General features: G+C 43.9%; 1 protein-coding gene across 4 annotated transcripts in view; it reads right to left on the bottom strand.

Annotated features, from left to right (window-relative positions):
- CHD6 (chromodomain helicase DNA binding protein 6) overlaps positions 1 to 13,802 on the bottom strand; it is a 203,486-nt gene extending 189,684 nt beyond the window's left edge. For 3 of the 4 annotated variants that reach the window (XM_055346281.1, XM_055346261.1, XM_055346291.1), the window contains exon 1: positions 13,726 to 13,802. The gene's annotated coding sequence lies outside the window, so the exon portion shown is untranslated. The remainder of the gene's footprint in view (positions 1 to 13,725) is intronic. The other variant, XM_055346271.1, reaches the window with a different exon arrangement.
- Positions 13,803 to 16,109: the final 2,307 nt, after the last annotated feature.

Genomic DNA, 16,109 nt, shown 5'->3' with positions numbered 1-16,109 from the left:
TCCAACCCTAATAAGTGCCCCAACTCAGAGTCTTCTCTGATTCCCACTTCCCCCTTTTCTAAATTCCCAAAGGACACTTTTTATGGGCTACCTGGCAACAACACAATTATTTGTATACCGGTATTTATGTATATCTTATCTCCCCCCTTTATACTATAAATTCTTTGAGGGCAAATTCTAGGTCACCCCCCCCCCCAGCTTAGTGCCTTGTAGAGTTGCTCAGCAATCCCTGTTAAATAAGAGGAAAATTTAAATTGCGGTATTAAACCTTTAATATCTTACCATCAGAAAGATTAAGTTCAGTAATGAGTTATCTTCACTCATTTTGGCCTGTGATGCCTGATTCTTTAAAATCATAATATCCAACACTTATATCATGCTTACAATTGTGCCATGCATTGTTCCAAGGCTTTACATAAATTAACTCAATCTTCAGAACGACTATATGAGACAGGTATTATTATTATTACCTCCACTGTACACACAAGGAGACTGAGGAAGAGAGAGGTTCACATGGCCGGTAAGTGACAGAGCTGGGACTCAAACAGGTGGTCTGGCTGCAGAATCCATGCACTTAACTACACTGCAAAGCCTCGGTGATTGCTGGGCAGCCTACTCATAAAGCCAACTGTGGCCTTCTGAGAAATTTACTCTGAAAATTTTAGAGATGCAAGGATATCTAATGCAAGGAACTATCCCCCCTCACAGGAAAGATGGAATTCCAGAAGGTAGTAAAAGTAAGTAACAGACAACAGAAAAGGAACGGAGGTTTCTGCAGTACAACACTGGGAAAGAGAAATGCTGGTGAGAGACCCTTGGACCTGGAACTTCAGGGGCATCAGTAAGAAGGCATGGAACAAAGAAGTAAACACAAGCTCTGGAATGATGTTATGGATACTGAGTTGGTACAGCATACACAGTAGCAGCAAACTTAAGTAATGCTTAAGAATATAGTGCTGGGCAGCCTCCATGGCCCAGCGGTTTAGCGCCGCCTTCAGCCCAGGGTGTGATCCAGGAGACCTGGGACTGAGTCCCACGTCAGGTTCCCTGCATGGAGCCTGCTTCTCCCTCTGCCTGTGTCTCTGCCTCTCTCTCTCTCTCTCTCTCTCTGTGTGTGTGTGTGTGTGTGTGTGTGTCTGTCATGAATGAATAAATAAAAATAAAAAAAAAAAAGAATGTAGTGCTTGGGGCGCCTGGGTGGCTCAGGTGGTTAAGCATCTGACTCATGATTTCAGTTCAGGTTATGATCTCAGGGTTCTGGATTATGCCCCACGTTGGGCACCATGCTTACAGGGGAGTCTGCTAGATGATTCTCTCTCTTTCCCTCTCTCCCTGGCCTGTTCACATGCTCTCCTTCCCTTTCTCAAACAAGTAAGTAAATCTTTAAAAAAAAGAAGAAAAGAATATAGGGCTCAAAGTGCCTGGGCTGCCAGTTCTGTTAGACAAGTAAATTTAATTCCTTTGTCTCCATTTCCTCAACTGCAAAATGGGCTAATATTAGCACTTAGCCGTAAGGATCAATGATTAGGACACCTGGGTGACTCAATGGTTGAGTGTCTGCCTTTAACTCAGGGTGTGATCCCGGGGTCCCAGGATCAAGTCCCACATCAAGCTCCTTGCATGGAGCCTGCTTCTCCCTCTGCCTGTGTCTCTACCTCTCTCTCTGTGTATCTCTCATGAATAAATAAATAAAATCTTTAAAAAAAAAATAAAGGGTCAATGATGAGAATCCATGTATATTTATATTCAAGAGGATGGGTTGGTTTATGCTACAGTTAAAACTCCATTTAAAAAACTCAGTGGTTGGGATCCCTGGGTGGCGCAGCGATTTAGCGCCTGCCTTTGGCCCAGGGCGCGATCCTGGAGACCCGGGATCGAATCCCACGTCGGGCTCCCGGTGCATGGAGCCTGCTTCTCCCTCTGCCTGTGTCTCTGCCTCTCTCTCTCTCACTGTGTGCCTATCATAAATAAATAAAAAAAAAATTAAAAAAAAAAAAACTCAGTGGTTAAAAAAAATAAATAAATAACTCAGTGGTGGGGTGCCTAGGTGGCTCAGGTTATGACCCCAGGGTTGTGGGATCAAGCTCTGCTCAGCAAGCAGCCTGCTTCTCCCTCTGCCCCTCCTGCCTACTCCTGCTTTCTCTTTCTCTCTGTCTCAAATAAATAAATAAAATCTTAAAAAAACACAAACACACACAAAACTCAGTGGTTTAAAGCATAGACTTACTGCTTACACTACACAACCACTTCAGATCCCCTTCAGAAAAAAAAGGAGTGTTTGCCTAGAAGTGCCTCACATCACTTGCACTCAGATTTCAATATTCAAAGCAAGTCACACAGCCATGCACAATTTCAAGTTAAGGGATAAGTGCTATCCTACCACGAACCCAGAAGAAAAGAAAAATAGAGTATCAGTGTGCAGCCCTAACAACTACCACACTATGCAAGAGCCTAACACCACACCTGGCGCATAGTAAGTGCTCAATTATTGGCAGCTGCTATTATTATCACAACTGAGGGGTCTGGGAAAAACCTATTCCAATAACCCTAAGTTAAAAAGCTGAACGAGTATGGAGATCTGGGGGGAAAAAAATCATCCATGTTATTTGCAATAACCCAAAGGTAAATTTACAAAGAATTTCACAATTATATAATGGAGAAATATGCCAAAAAGTTTCTAGGAAGCAAAAAAATAGTAAAGAAGAAGACAACCCTCTCGGGTCTCCTCCCTCTTTGGGAACTTTATACTGTATCGCTCAGTAAACTCTGCTTTGCTGCCCACCTCCAACCTAAAAAACAGTAAGCAAGAGTTACCAAAATACTACCACAGGCCTTTTACAAAGATATAAAAGGGGGTGGCGGGCACTGAGGTGGGCAATTGACGGGATGAGCACTGGGTGTTATTCTGTATGATGGCAAACTGAACACCAATAAAAAATAAATTTATTATTAAAAAAAAACAAAGATATAAAAGGGAGGGACATGCCAAAATGTTTCTAGTAAACAAGAGTTTCCAAAATAGTACCACACATCTTTATTCATTTAAAACATGTAAAATTCCACTGATATCTTTACTTTGAAAACATTAAAAAAATTATTCAGCCTTTCAGAGATTCATTTCTAATCTCAGAACATAACTTCCCCATATTATCCCTGTAAGTTCTTTTTTTTTTTTTAAAGATTTATTTATTTATTCATGATAGACATAGAGAGAGAGAGGCAGAGAGAAGCAGGCTCCATGCCGGGAGCCCTACACGGGACTCGATCCCTGGACTCCAGGATCGCACCCTAGGCCAAAGGCAGGCGCTAAACCGCTGAGCCACCCAGGGATCCCCTATCCCTGTAAGTTCTTAAGGGAATTCTCCCGCAGGGGTTTTCAGGACCTTAACCATCAATCAGGGAAAGAGATCTAGTTAGTAAAATGAGATATGAATTCTAAGCCTACCTTGGCCATAGATCAGCTCTATGGTCTCACAAAATATTTACATGACTATAAATCCATTCTATCATCCATAATATGATGAAATTGGACTAGGTGGCCTACAAAGTCCCTTCCAACACTACTCTTCTTCAATCCTAAAAAGCCAGAAAGAGGCTTTGGTTGAGAAGAATCTAGTTGAGATGCTGAATTATGTAAGCCCTGATAACGCTTAAACTAGAAATAACTGCCACAGCCACAGCTATAATGGTAGCAACAAAGCTTAGTTCAAGACTGAACATAGGGAAAGTCAGTACCTAGGGAGAGCCCTGCTGGCATGAAATGCTGCATTAGAGCAGATAAGGGTGGACAGAGTAGTAGGACTATTATGTGTAAATAAGGAGACTGGTATTTGGCCATGGCTTATGAAATCAGTCTTTTAGTAACATTTCTTACAACATTCCAGTCCCAGCTCTGGGAACCAGTGACAAAGATGGGAACAAACTTGAAGCAAGGAACCTACAAACATTGTTAAACTTGGGATCTGTCAACTACCAGATCTCAGTACCAACAGACTAGGTTTTTCAATTCCTTAAGACTCCAAATCAGGGGTGCCTGGGTGGCTCAGTCGGTTAAGCATCCAACTCTTGATTTCAACCGACGTCATGATCTCAGGGTCGTGAGCTGAGCCTGTCTGTGTCCAGCTTTGCACTGGGCATGGAGCCTGCTTGAGATCTTGAGATTCTCTTTCACCCTCTCCCTCTGCCCCTTCTCCCCTGCCCCCACCCATATACTCTCTCTCTCCTAAAAAAAATAAATACATAAAAAGACTCCAAAGCAGTAATCCAAATACATACCTAGAGATCAAGAACTTGAAACTCCTTGGACAGATTAAAAAAAAAAAAAAAAAAAAAAAAAAAGAGTCGCAAAGCAACATGTTACAAAATAGCTCCTCTCTCCATCAGTGATACTTGTATCATTTTCAGCTAAACAGAAGCCCCTGCCAGACAAACTACCAGTACATCCTCACTCTCTCTGAGAATATAAGACTGTCCCTACAACAAAATGGTAAACAGTGCTGGTCTCTAATGAACACCAATGGAAGACAATACACTAATTCATGCCATAAACAAAGCCAACCAACACTGCTATATTAATTTTCCTATTCCTGCAGTCCTATCCATGATCTTTAAGGAAGCTACCCATTCTAACTGTATAAACAACATGGGACACCTCTACTGTCTCTCATGCTTCAAGAGTCACGGCCTAGGGATCCCTGGGTGGCGCAGCGGTTTGGCGCCTGCCTTTGGCCCAGGGCGCGATCCTGGAGACCCGGGATCAAATCCCACGTCGGGCTCCCAGTGCATGGAGCCTGCTTCTCCCTCTGCCTGTGTCTCTGTCTCTCTCTCTCTCTCTGTGACTATCATAAATAAATAAAGAAAATTAAAAAAAAAAAAAAAAAAAGAGTCATGGCCTATATGACTAACAATCTCCTACCTGAAAACCTAAAACCTGGCAAATATATTTAATAAAACTATGGTACAATTAGAAAAGACTCATCATGTCTGGACAACATTTTAAAAGGCTATGATTCTACATGTGCATCAAGTCACTTACTTTTATAGCCATGTTTCCTTCTACTTGTCAATCACAGAATAATCTCCAATCCTGCAAAGGATATTGATCAATATAGTAGAGCCAATGCCATCCTTGATTTTTAGGAATTTAAATATGAAGTACAAGTAGATGGGGATGGAGGCAGGGAAGCATATACAATCCTGAATGAGTAAAAGAAATCCTTTTAACAAATCAGTTTTTAAATATATTGGAAGAGGACAGAAGATAAGGCTCAATTTTTCAAGGGAACCTTGCTGAATATTATTAAAAACAAAAACAAAGATTACCTTTATAAAATGAAAAACCATCCTCTAAGATAAGGTGATAAACCAATAATAATTTACATAGGAAAAATCTCCATTACCCAGTCTAAAGTAATGAGAACTCCCAACGACTAGTGCTCTCTACTGAAAACTGGAAAGCTACAGTATTGCACTTAAAAGCTTAAAACTTTATAGGAAAGACAAAAGCTTCAGAAGTCATACTGCAAGGGGATCCCTGGGTGGCGCAGCGGTTTGGTGCCTGCCTTTGGCCCAGGGCGCGATCCTGGAGACCCAGGATCGAGTCCCACGTCGGGCTCCCGGTGCATGGAGCCTGTTTCTCCCTCTGCCTGTGTCTCTGCCCCCCCCCCCGTGACTATCATAAATAAATAAATAATTAATTAATTTAAAAAAAAAAGAAGTCATACTGCAAGACATTAGGCAGTTAGTCACAGCCATGAAGGGTCACAAGGCCTCACTAAAACAGCTACCTTGCTGTTTGCAAAACCTTTTGTGACATAGATATAAATTTGTTTCCTGACTCTACTATTTTCTTAATATCAACTTTTAGATAAAAATAGGTAAATATAAATGGGCAAATAAGTGCCAACTTTTATTCTATGATTTGCTCCATCTCATTTAAAACTATAGGATAGTCTTGTCCTATCCTGTATTTTCTAAATGAAGGGGGAAAAACTCCACTCCCCCCACCTCCCCGAAAGGGGGACTCTAGAGGATCTAGACCTGTGGTGTCAAATGCCAATACCACTATGTGACTATTTAAATTTAAATTAACTAATATTAAATAAAATTTAAAATTCTGTTCCTCGGTCATACTAGCCACCTTGTAAGGGTTCAAAAGCCACATGTGTGACTAGTAGGTACTGCACATAGATAAGGCATATTTCATCATAGCACAGACTTCTATTGGACAGTGCTAATCTAGAACAATGTTTCTTAAATTTAAATGTGCACAAAATTTATTAGTATAGCTTGCTAAAACAAAGAATACTGGGTCCCCATCCCAGGTAATTTATTTCAGTCGGTCTGGAATGAGGCCTCAAAATGTGCATTTCTAAACAAGCTGCAAGATAATGGTGATTTTACCTATCACCTTATGTAGTGCTGCCTATGGTTAAGAACTACTTTTTGAGGATGCCTGACTGGCTCAGTCAATAGAGTGTGACTCTTTTTTTAAAATGTTTTATTTGTTTGTTTGTTTTGTTTATTTATTTATTTATTTATTTATTTATTTATTTATTTATTTATGAGAGAGTGAGTGAACGAGCAAGAGAACACAAGTAGGGGGAGAGGGGGAAGCACCCAATCTGGGGGATGGGGGTGGAGGATGTTTCAATCCCAGGACTCCAGGACCATGACTGGAACACAGACCCAGGCTGAAGGTAGATGCTTAATCAACTGAGCCACTCAGGTGCCCCAAGCGTGCAACTCTTGATCTTGGGATTGTAGGTCTGAGCCCCACATTGGGTGTAGAGATTACTTAAATACAAAACAAAACAAAATACCCCACTAGTTTTTGTTTTCTCCCAATCCATCATGGAATAATACTTCTATAAAATACCAGAAAAATGAATTGCCCAGGAAAAAACTTTAAAACAAAGACTATAAAACAAAGACTATACATAAATTTACATTTTTTATTAGACTCAACAAATCAATTTTCTAAAAAATGCTGTAAATACATCTACATTCTTCAAGTTCTGTACTTATCTCACCACAGACAGGTAACAAACAATCTGTAGACCTGCACAGATCTGCATACTATGAGCAACCCTGACCTAAAGGGGCTTATTTCATTTTTACAGTTATCTCTGATTCTGCCACATGGTCAACAAGGATGGTGCCTTGACTTCTTCAAGCTAATCTACAGTTGAATTTAGACTGCTAACTTTACAAGAGCTGTTAGGCCAGAATATACAAATGAACATTAATAAAGTCTTTGTGTTAAATTATACAAAATTTCTTTCAGTAAATAAAACCTATGCTTTGTACTAGCTTACCGGACATAATCTTTCAAAGAATTTCTTAGAATACTGATGGTTTCCTTGAACCCAAAATAAACAGTCCAAGCACGCTTCTTTGCTCATGTACACTTAGGGGAAGGAACAAACCAAACAGAATCCCTTCATGGGACGTCAATGCCCTTAACCAAACTGACTCAAGCTTATAGTGTTTTCTTCCATTTACATATCAAACCAAAGAAATGGATTTTTCTTCTATTCATCTTCTGGTCTGGCCCAACAAATGAACTTTCCAGGATCTCTCAAGTTTGGCCACTTCCTAGAGACTACTTTTAGAATTTTGTCACTCTAGAATTCTGTTTTACTAATTTGCTTGACTTTTACTTAAGCAAATGATAAAATAAGGCTTTGAGAATTTTAACATTTGATCCTTTTTCCTATGGTAACAACTGGTTTAATATAACTCTACATATAGGCATGTTATCTGTAAAAACAAGCTCACACGCTCAACCAGACATTAAGAAAAATTCAATTTGAAACTGACATTAACAAAAGAGTTTCAAGGTATCGTATACAAAGTCTAGGGAATATAAAAATGAAGGGATTTTTTTTAAATGTTTCTTTTATAATGTTAGGGAAAAACCTTTTCCTCCTAAACATACTGAATGAAGCAGTAACAGAATGAGTAAGTGGTATTCAAAGCAAGAAAATGTCAGGAGCTTTAGCCATGGCCACCCCTCCAGTCCCATCAGCAGAAGCAGAGAGGCCCAAGAGCCTCGTGCTCTTTTATCAGGCTGTAGGAGCAAGGGTGTGGAACAGTTTCCCAAGCATAAAAATAAGGCAGGGGAGAATTCTGGGCATAACCCTTGCCTGGATGCTGCCTGGATGATGCAGAAGTACTTCACCAAGCCCAGGCTAACTGGTCCAGAATGAGACTACATCACCTCCTAAAGCACAAAAAAGGCCCAACAAATCAGTCTCCAGGAAAAGACTTTGCTCATACAAGACAACTTTTTGAAATGACCTAAATCAATAATCTTTTTTTTTTTAAGATTTTATTTATTCATGAGAGACACAGAGAGAGAGAGGCAGAGACACAGGCAGAGGGAGAAGCAGGCTCCATGCAGGGAGCCTGACATGGGACTTGATCCCTGATCCCGGGTCTCCAGGATCATGCCCTGGGCTGAAGGTGACACTAAACCACTGAGCCACCCGGGATGCCCATCAGTAATCTTTAATACTGCTTTTGCATGTGGGTGGGGAGAAGGGAGGATGGTAAGACATGAGGGGTAGAGGAAAGGAGGATGGGAGTCACAGATCCCTTTGAGAATCATAAAAGAATGGAGTCACTTCCCATAAAACTTCACACAAAAATTTCATATACTATTTTGGGGAGTTCACAGAACAGCTCCATAAGGGTCCATGAATCTCAGGATAAAAAGCCTCAACCTGAACAGGTAGAAACTAAAGTAAGGCTAAGGTTACCACAGTAGTTAGAACTCCTTTTAACTTGAAGCCTGACCTTTTATATGCAAACAATCTTACAATTAAAAAGTATTTAGATTCCAGGGGTGCCTGGGTGGCTCAGTAGGTTGAGTGACCAACTTTTGATTCCAGCTCAGGGTATGATTTCAGGGTCCTGAGATGGAGATGCTTGGGCTCCTTGCTCAGCAGGACGCCTACTTGTGATTCTCTCCCTCTCAGGCCTCAAGCCCCCCATGCGTATATAGGCGCTCCCTTGCTCTCTCTTAAATAAATAACTCTTAAAAAAAAAAAAAGTGGGATCCCTGGGTGGCGCAGCGGTTTGGCGCCTGCCTTTGGCCCAGGGCGCGATCCTGGAGACCCGGGATCGAATCCCACGTCGGGCTTCCGGTGCATGGAGCCTGCTTCTCCCTCTGCCTGTGTCTCTGCCTCTCTCTCTCTCTCTGTGACTATCATAGATAAATAAAAATTAAAAAAATATATTTAAAAAAAAAAAAAGTATAGATATTCCAAAAACAAAATACCTTGGTCACATAATGTACAAGAAATTTCAAAATATATTTAAAATTTAAAATATATATATATTTAAAATTTACTGATAAAATAATATATTTGATCCATAAAATTAGATTAATGAATACTCCCTATAACAATCTTTAATTAATAAAGGAGTAGAAAAATAAAACTTTCCCTTTACTTACTTAGAAAATTCAAACCCAACTTACATTTCATGTCCTAAAGTTATCTTAAAATTCTGCTTCCTAGTCTTTCTGAAATTTTCAAATACTGTCTTAGTACCTAAGTTCTTCTGAAACAGCTAGTGGATAAAAGCATCATAGAAATCTATTGAAATATCAGGTTTTCTCCCCTGCTAAAAAATTTTAAGTCCTCCATGATAACTATAAAGGAAAAAGGTTCATCAACTTAAAAAATGATTTCTCAAAATAGGAACTATTAATGTCATATACATTATCAAAGATTCTAAAGGTCTCAATGATGGCAAACAGACAAAAAGAATAAGCGTAGGAGGACGTAAAGAATCACTATTACAAACTCTAAAAATCAAAGCATATAGGTACTACAAGCAAAAAGAAAACATTTTTCTCTGGATTTTATGCAAATAATTTAGTTCAGAAATGGGAACAGGGATGGATATTTTAAAATAACTCCATTTTACTACCTTCAGGACTTTTATGGAAGTAACAGAATTTCTCAAGAGGGTATCAACGCCTCCACAAAATGAACTAAAGAAAAGAACATTTTGGCAAGGAAAAAGTGACTGCATTCTCCCTCTGCATTTCATGTTTATTAGTACCAGGCTAGGCTGAACTCTTAAGTGCCCTAACAAGGACCTCTCCTACACTGTGGAGACAAGGGGGGTTAGGGGTGCCCTTACTGTATTCTAATTTGCCTCTTCAGTGACAAATTCTGGAAATGAAGAAGTAAAAATAGACAAATGTATAGAACAACTTATGTTAGTTAACTTAGCCCCATACCACTAAAACATGACTGCATACTCCAGCTTTTTTATTTTTTTTTATTTTTTTTATTTTTATTTTTTTTTACTCCAGCTTTTTTAAAGAAATCTTTAGAAGGTTGTTGGTGAAAGAATATATGTCCTTTAAATCCAGATGATCTAGGTTCAAATTCTGACTCCAACTTTTACTAGCTTGATGGCCTTAAATAAGGCCATCTGAGCTTCGATCCAATCTCATAAGAATGACCATGAAAATGGGATACTTTTTTTTCATCCCTGCAGCTCCAGGGCCCAGCTGAGTGCTGGACACACACCAGGTATTCATTCAGTGCTAGTTCTTTTTGCTTATCTCACAAGCATGTCACATTCTACTGAAGGAAAAAAAAAAAAAAAAAAAAAAAAAACCCAGACCTGTTCTCTAGGAAACAGATATCTAAGCCCTGGCTATTATTTTATGTATTTCAAAGAGTTTTCAATATAATAACCTGGAACAGGAGAATGCAGGCAGTCCCATGGAATTCACTGCAGCTTTTCACCTGAATTAAACTAAAGCTTTGTAGGAAGAGTGGAAGTATAAAGTGAACCACCAAATCTTTATTAAAAATAAAACTATTTCTAACCTTGCTGCACTGGGTGGGGGACAAAGGGGATGGACTAGAGTAAGAACACAGTCTCCTCAGCTGATTTAGATACAGTCATTGTCACATGCCGAAAATATTTTTGCAAGAGAATCCTTGAATCCCCAAACCTGTTCAGAAGGATTCAGAATATGTTTGACTCCTTTTGGCCACTACCAAGACAAAGCCTTTCCGTGAAAATGGAAAAACATAGGCCCCTTACAGTGAGAATCAAGCCTGAGAGTATGGAGCCCTTTTTCCTCATGGTTTAACACAGGAAGACATAACCACAACCTCTACGTGGGGCAAAGCCATGCTTCCAAGAAAACCAAAAGACTTGTTTCAAACTTCTATAAATCAAAGAAATCTCTAAGACACAGTGGCCCAAGGTCTCTTGTTTCTGTTAAGTTTTCTGTAACATAATGGCAAAAATCACCAATGAGATCTGGTTTCTATAGAGGTATGATTCTGCTTGAGATCTTCTTTGGCATTTTGAAACAGTTATAAGAAAAGTAAACCAATAAATATAAGAAACTAACTGCCAAAGGATCTTCCAGAAATACAGTGTTACTTGTGGCTCTCCCATTTCACTCCAAACTGGTCTTTCAACTTCTTGTGTGGTTGGCACGAATATAGTGATGAGTTCAGGGAACTTCTAACTCTATCAATAAATTATAAAATAATTTTAATGATAGGGAATATTAAAAGTTGAGGCAAAAGAGATCACACTGAATGACTGCATGCTGTAACAACAGAAAAGCTAAATGTAAAAAGCAAAGAAATAACTGCAGTGTAAAAGATGTGACTCCAGGCAGACTGTAATATCACTAAGAGACATAATTAATTTCACAACAGATCTAGAATTATTTCGCCCATGGCCAGACTACAGCAAAAGAACAGTATCCTATTCTGGTTACTATAAAGGAGATCCCAAAGTTAGCAAAAAGGGGGAAAAAAAATTGTAAAGGTTAGTTCTTAATAGTAGTCGGTGAATGAAGATAAAAGTCTAAATAATCCATCTCAATTCATCTGAGAGATCTGTCCTGGGACAGAAAGAAGTCCAAAATTAATCATTTACCACTCCCCATTTTCCCAGGCCTTTGGTTACAGTCACGCATTGCTTATATGAAACCACCTGTTCTGGTTGGCATAAACCATGTTACTTGAAGATTCATGTCTAATCATTTTTTCATACATAGATCTCAAACCTTCTTTGTACCGCCAGAGAGCCACGAAGTTCACAAAAACTATTCGCCTGAGGTTGCCAATCGTGTCTGCCAATTTGGCGGATCAACAAACTACTGTATAGTGCACAGTGGCTACAGATCTCCAGTAGGAAAGGCAGCTCACAATCACCCTTGGGAACACAGTACTGGGGGCCCTACCAGCACTTTTCCAAAGTACCACAAGCCTATCCCCATCACGTTGTGTCAAAACTTGGGGATTAACAGGACTGCATTCCGATAGGCCATTTGAGAAACAGTAACTTGAATCTCAGACACTACTGCAGACGCTCTTAAAAACCATAAAAATATTAAAATGTGTATCCTCTCTGTTCGTGGGTCTGTTACACCAGAAACGAGCAGGTTTGGGAGGGTTGGGGAATAAGGTATATATACGACAGCTCCAGAGATGCCCGGAGATGCCAAGGATTCACTAGAAACCTTGGCCAGATTACTAATGGTCCATAAAACCCTAATTTGGAGAACACGGGCCTACAAGTCGAAAATTGAATTATATTGCCTTATTAGATCCCACACTACCGAAAAAAAAAAAAAAAAACACACACACACACACAAGCACATCACATCAGTCCTAACTGGAACTAGGAAGACTTTATGTACACAAATATGAGTGCTGGCTTATGTATTTTTAATTGGATTAAATAAAAACTGAAGCTGCAAACAAACTCAAATTCCAATCATCTCACGAGCGAGGGGGATTTCCTGACAGCGTCGTTTTAAAGACCGAGTAGCTGCCAACCCCTCTGCACATCTGAGAAGAACGTCCCCGGAAATTTGGGAGTAAAAGACTCCGTTACTTCTCAACGGGGAAGGAAATAAATACCCTAGAGGGGACAGAGGATTCCTTCTTTTTTTTTTTTTTTTTTTTTAAGAATTAAAAAAAAAAAAAAAACCCAGAAAGAAAGCCCGAGCATGCAATGTCAATAAATGCACAAAACTTGGCTGCGGGGTTGCTGGACACCCCGTAGGGCTCCGAGTCTCGGGGCGAGTGCGCGCTAGTGCGTAAGAGGGGGGCGGAGGGGGAGCGCGCTGCGAGGACGCGCCGGGGCCCCCGCCCCCTCCCGGAGCAGCAGCCTGGCACCAGCCCACCCCCCTCCACCCCTGCAAACAGACGCAGGACGCCAATGGAGCAACTTCTCCGCGGGGGCGGCGGCGCAATAGCGGTCGCCCCCGCCGCGCCCCCGGGGGGTCCCCCTCGGCCCGCCCCGGGAGGGGGGGGCGGGGGCGGGGAGGGGGAGGGGGAGGCCCTCCGCACGCCCCGCCCCTGCCCGCCGGGCCCGGGGCCGGGGGCTGCCCGGACCCCCGCCCCTCCGCGCGGCCCGCAGCGGCGCACTCCCAAGGACGGCCGCCCGGCCCGAGCGCGGCCTGAGCGCGAGCGGGCTCGGGGCGCGGCGGAGGCCGGCTGCGCGTCCCAGGCCCCAGGCCGCCGCCTGCCCTCCGCCAGGCCGCCCGCCGCCGGCCCCGCTCGGACCCCGGCCGGGCCTCGGCGCCGCCGCAGCCGCCCCGCATCCCGGCTCCATTCATAGGGGCACCCCGGCCCGGGCCGGCGGGGCGGGGCCGGGGGCCCGCGGGCGAGGCCGGCCAGCGGAGGCCGGGGAGGAAAATAAAAAGTTAAGAGAAGAACTTACCTAAAATGGCTCCTGCAGCAGCCAAAATACAAACAGCTATTATTTGGTGAAGTTTAGCTCAGACACCCTGCAAGGACACCCTAACCCAGCTCGGGCCCGCCTCCCCTGCCTCGCCATTGGGCTTCGCCAGCCCAAAACACACGCTCATTGGCCACCCCGGCCGCCGCTCAGGCGGAAGCCCATTTCAAGCTTGCTTGCAGGGGCGAGTGATGGGCTCGCTCCATTGTGCTCGTATTTGCATGGATGTGATCGCGGCGCTGATTGGCCGGCGCCGGGGCCGCCCCGCCCCCTGCCTCGCGCCCCCAGCCTCCGAGACGCCGCGGCGCGCGGCCCCGCCCCCCGGGACCGAGCGGCGGGGCCACGGGGGCGGGGCGGGGCCGGGGTCCTGCGGGCCGAGGGGGCGGGGCGGGGTCCCGCACGCCGCAGACCGCAGGCAGGGGGCGGGGACCCGGGGCGCGCGCGGGCGTGCGGGGGCTCGGCCCGCAGGTGGAGGGAGGTCTCGCAGGTAGCGGGCTAGCGGGCTGGAGGACCCGGGGCCGGCGCCTCCCGGGGTGCGAGAGGATGTGCCCGGGGTCCCGCGACAAGGCGGGGGCATCCGCTTGGGCCGAGGTCCGGCAGACGGAAGCCAGGAGAGGCGAGGGTTGCGCAGGTCGGGCAAGGAGGCCGAGGAGCCGCGCGAAGAGAAGAGCCGGAGGAGCTTCAGTGTGTGCCTCCAGCCACATCGGCTGCCGCTCCGCCTGCCTTCCTGGCGCTCCGGGCACACGCGGGACTCCGAGGATTCTTCCCAGGCCCCCCCCCCCGGGAGTTTTCAGCCCCGGGGACCCTGCGGTGGTGCCTTGGGTCTACCTCCCAAAAATCAGGCGCTGAGCTACGGTACCTTTATGTTCAGGCCTATCTCCCCCACCATCCCTGTAGCATCCTCAAGGACAGGGCCCAGCATACGGCAGGGATTCAACTAATTGTTTAATATTCTTTAATTCGTTCGCTAGCAGCTAATTTTTGAAAAATCCACTAAACGCCAGGCATTGATCTAAGACAGGGGATACCGGTCAATAGGACAAAGGCCCGGCTTTCGTGGACTAGGCATGCTAAGGGGTAAGGCAGACAACAAACGAGTAAATACAAGGGGCAAGTGGTGAAAATGCCATAAAGAAAATGTTTGGAGCAAGGGAGGGAGTGTTACCCAACTGCCGGGCCCAATACCTATGCCATCCTGTTACTGGCCTTCTCCCCCGGCGGTGATAGTCAACCTGTCCCCCTCACTCCCTGCTCTCCCCTATTATGGGTGCTTCCCTAGCACTCACTTACAAAAATAAAATTAAAATGGCTGGATGATGACTGTAGAGGCTCATTTTACATCAAAGTAGGAATGATCTGAGTCCTGGGGATTCCAAGAGCAGTTTGTTGGATACATTTAAGATGAACATGGCTCAACTTTGTCAGGAGTAGCTGTAATGATGTAGCCAAACCTTACAGTACCCTGGGAGAGAAGATATTTTTAGTTTCTTTGAAGCCCCAGTGTTCCTGTGGTTTTTGTCCTGTGACCCCGACTCCTTTCCGAGGACCACTTCTTGACTTTCTTGCAGAGATTTCTATAGTTTGAAAATACAGAGATAGCAGCCCCCTGTCTACCTCACTTGTCCACTTTTCTCTCATTTGACTCAAGGCTGTCCAAGATACCTCATGGTTCTTCCTTCTCTTTCTTCCTTCCCTAAAAACAACAACAACAACAAAACTATTAAGCACCAACTGTGTTCCAGGTATTGTTGTAAACACAAAGGCAGACAATATCCCTGTCGTCCGGGAGCTCATAATCTAGTTTGGATTAAGATGGAGATTTGCACATTGACCCTGAGGATCTCCAGTCCTAGCAAGCTGTTGGTGAGTGAGTATGGAGAGAGCTACTTGTTCCCCCTGCCTCACAGGGACAGCATGCTTGCCCTCCTGAACCAGCTGTTGCAGAGGCTGAGGCAGGTCCAGGCAATTGATGGCCACAACCCCTTCAATCCAACCCAGGATCAAGGATGTAAAACTCTCAAGAGTGCTGATGGGGCTCAGGTCTGTGCCCTTTAGTTCCTGGGAAAGGGCTGGGCGCAGAGTTATATCAGAGACAGATTTGATGAGTCCTACATGGGAGTCGAGTGGCCCTCCCTTTTTAAATTGTTTTTTTTTTTTTATGATAGTCACAGAGAGGGAGAGAGAGGCAGACACACAGGCAGAGGGAGAAGCAGGCTCCATGCACCGGGAGCCCAACGCGGGATTCGATCCCGGGTCCCCAGGATCGCGCCCTGGGCCAAAGGCAGGCGCCAAACCGCCGCGCCACCCAGGGATCCCCACCCTCCCTTTTTAAAATCATGTCCTTCACTCACAAAAGATGAAATAAC

Source organism: Nyctereutes procyonoides, unplaced genomic scaffold, assembly GCF_905146905.1.
Source record: "Nyctereutes procyonoides isolate TBG_1078 unplaced genomic scaffold, NYPRO_anot_genome, whole genome shotgun sequence".
In the NCBI taxonomy this organism is placed as follows: Eukaryota; Metazoa; Chordata; class Mammalia; order Carnivora; family Canidae; genus Nyctereutes; species Nyctereutes procyonoides.
This window is presented reverse-complemented; position numbering and strand designations above follow the sequence as displayed.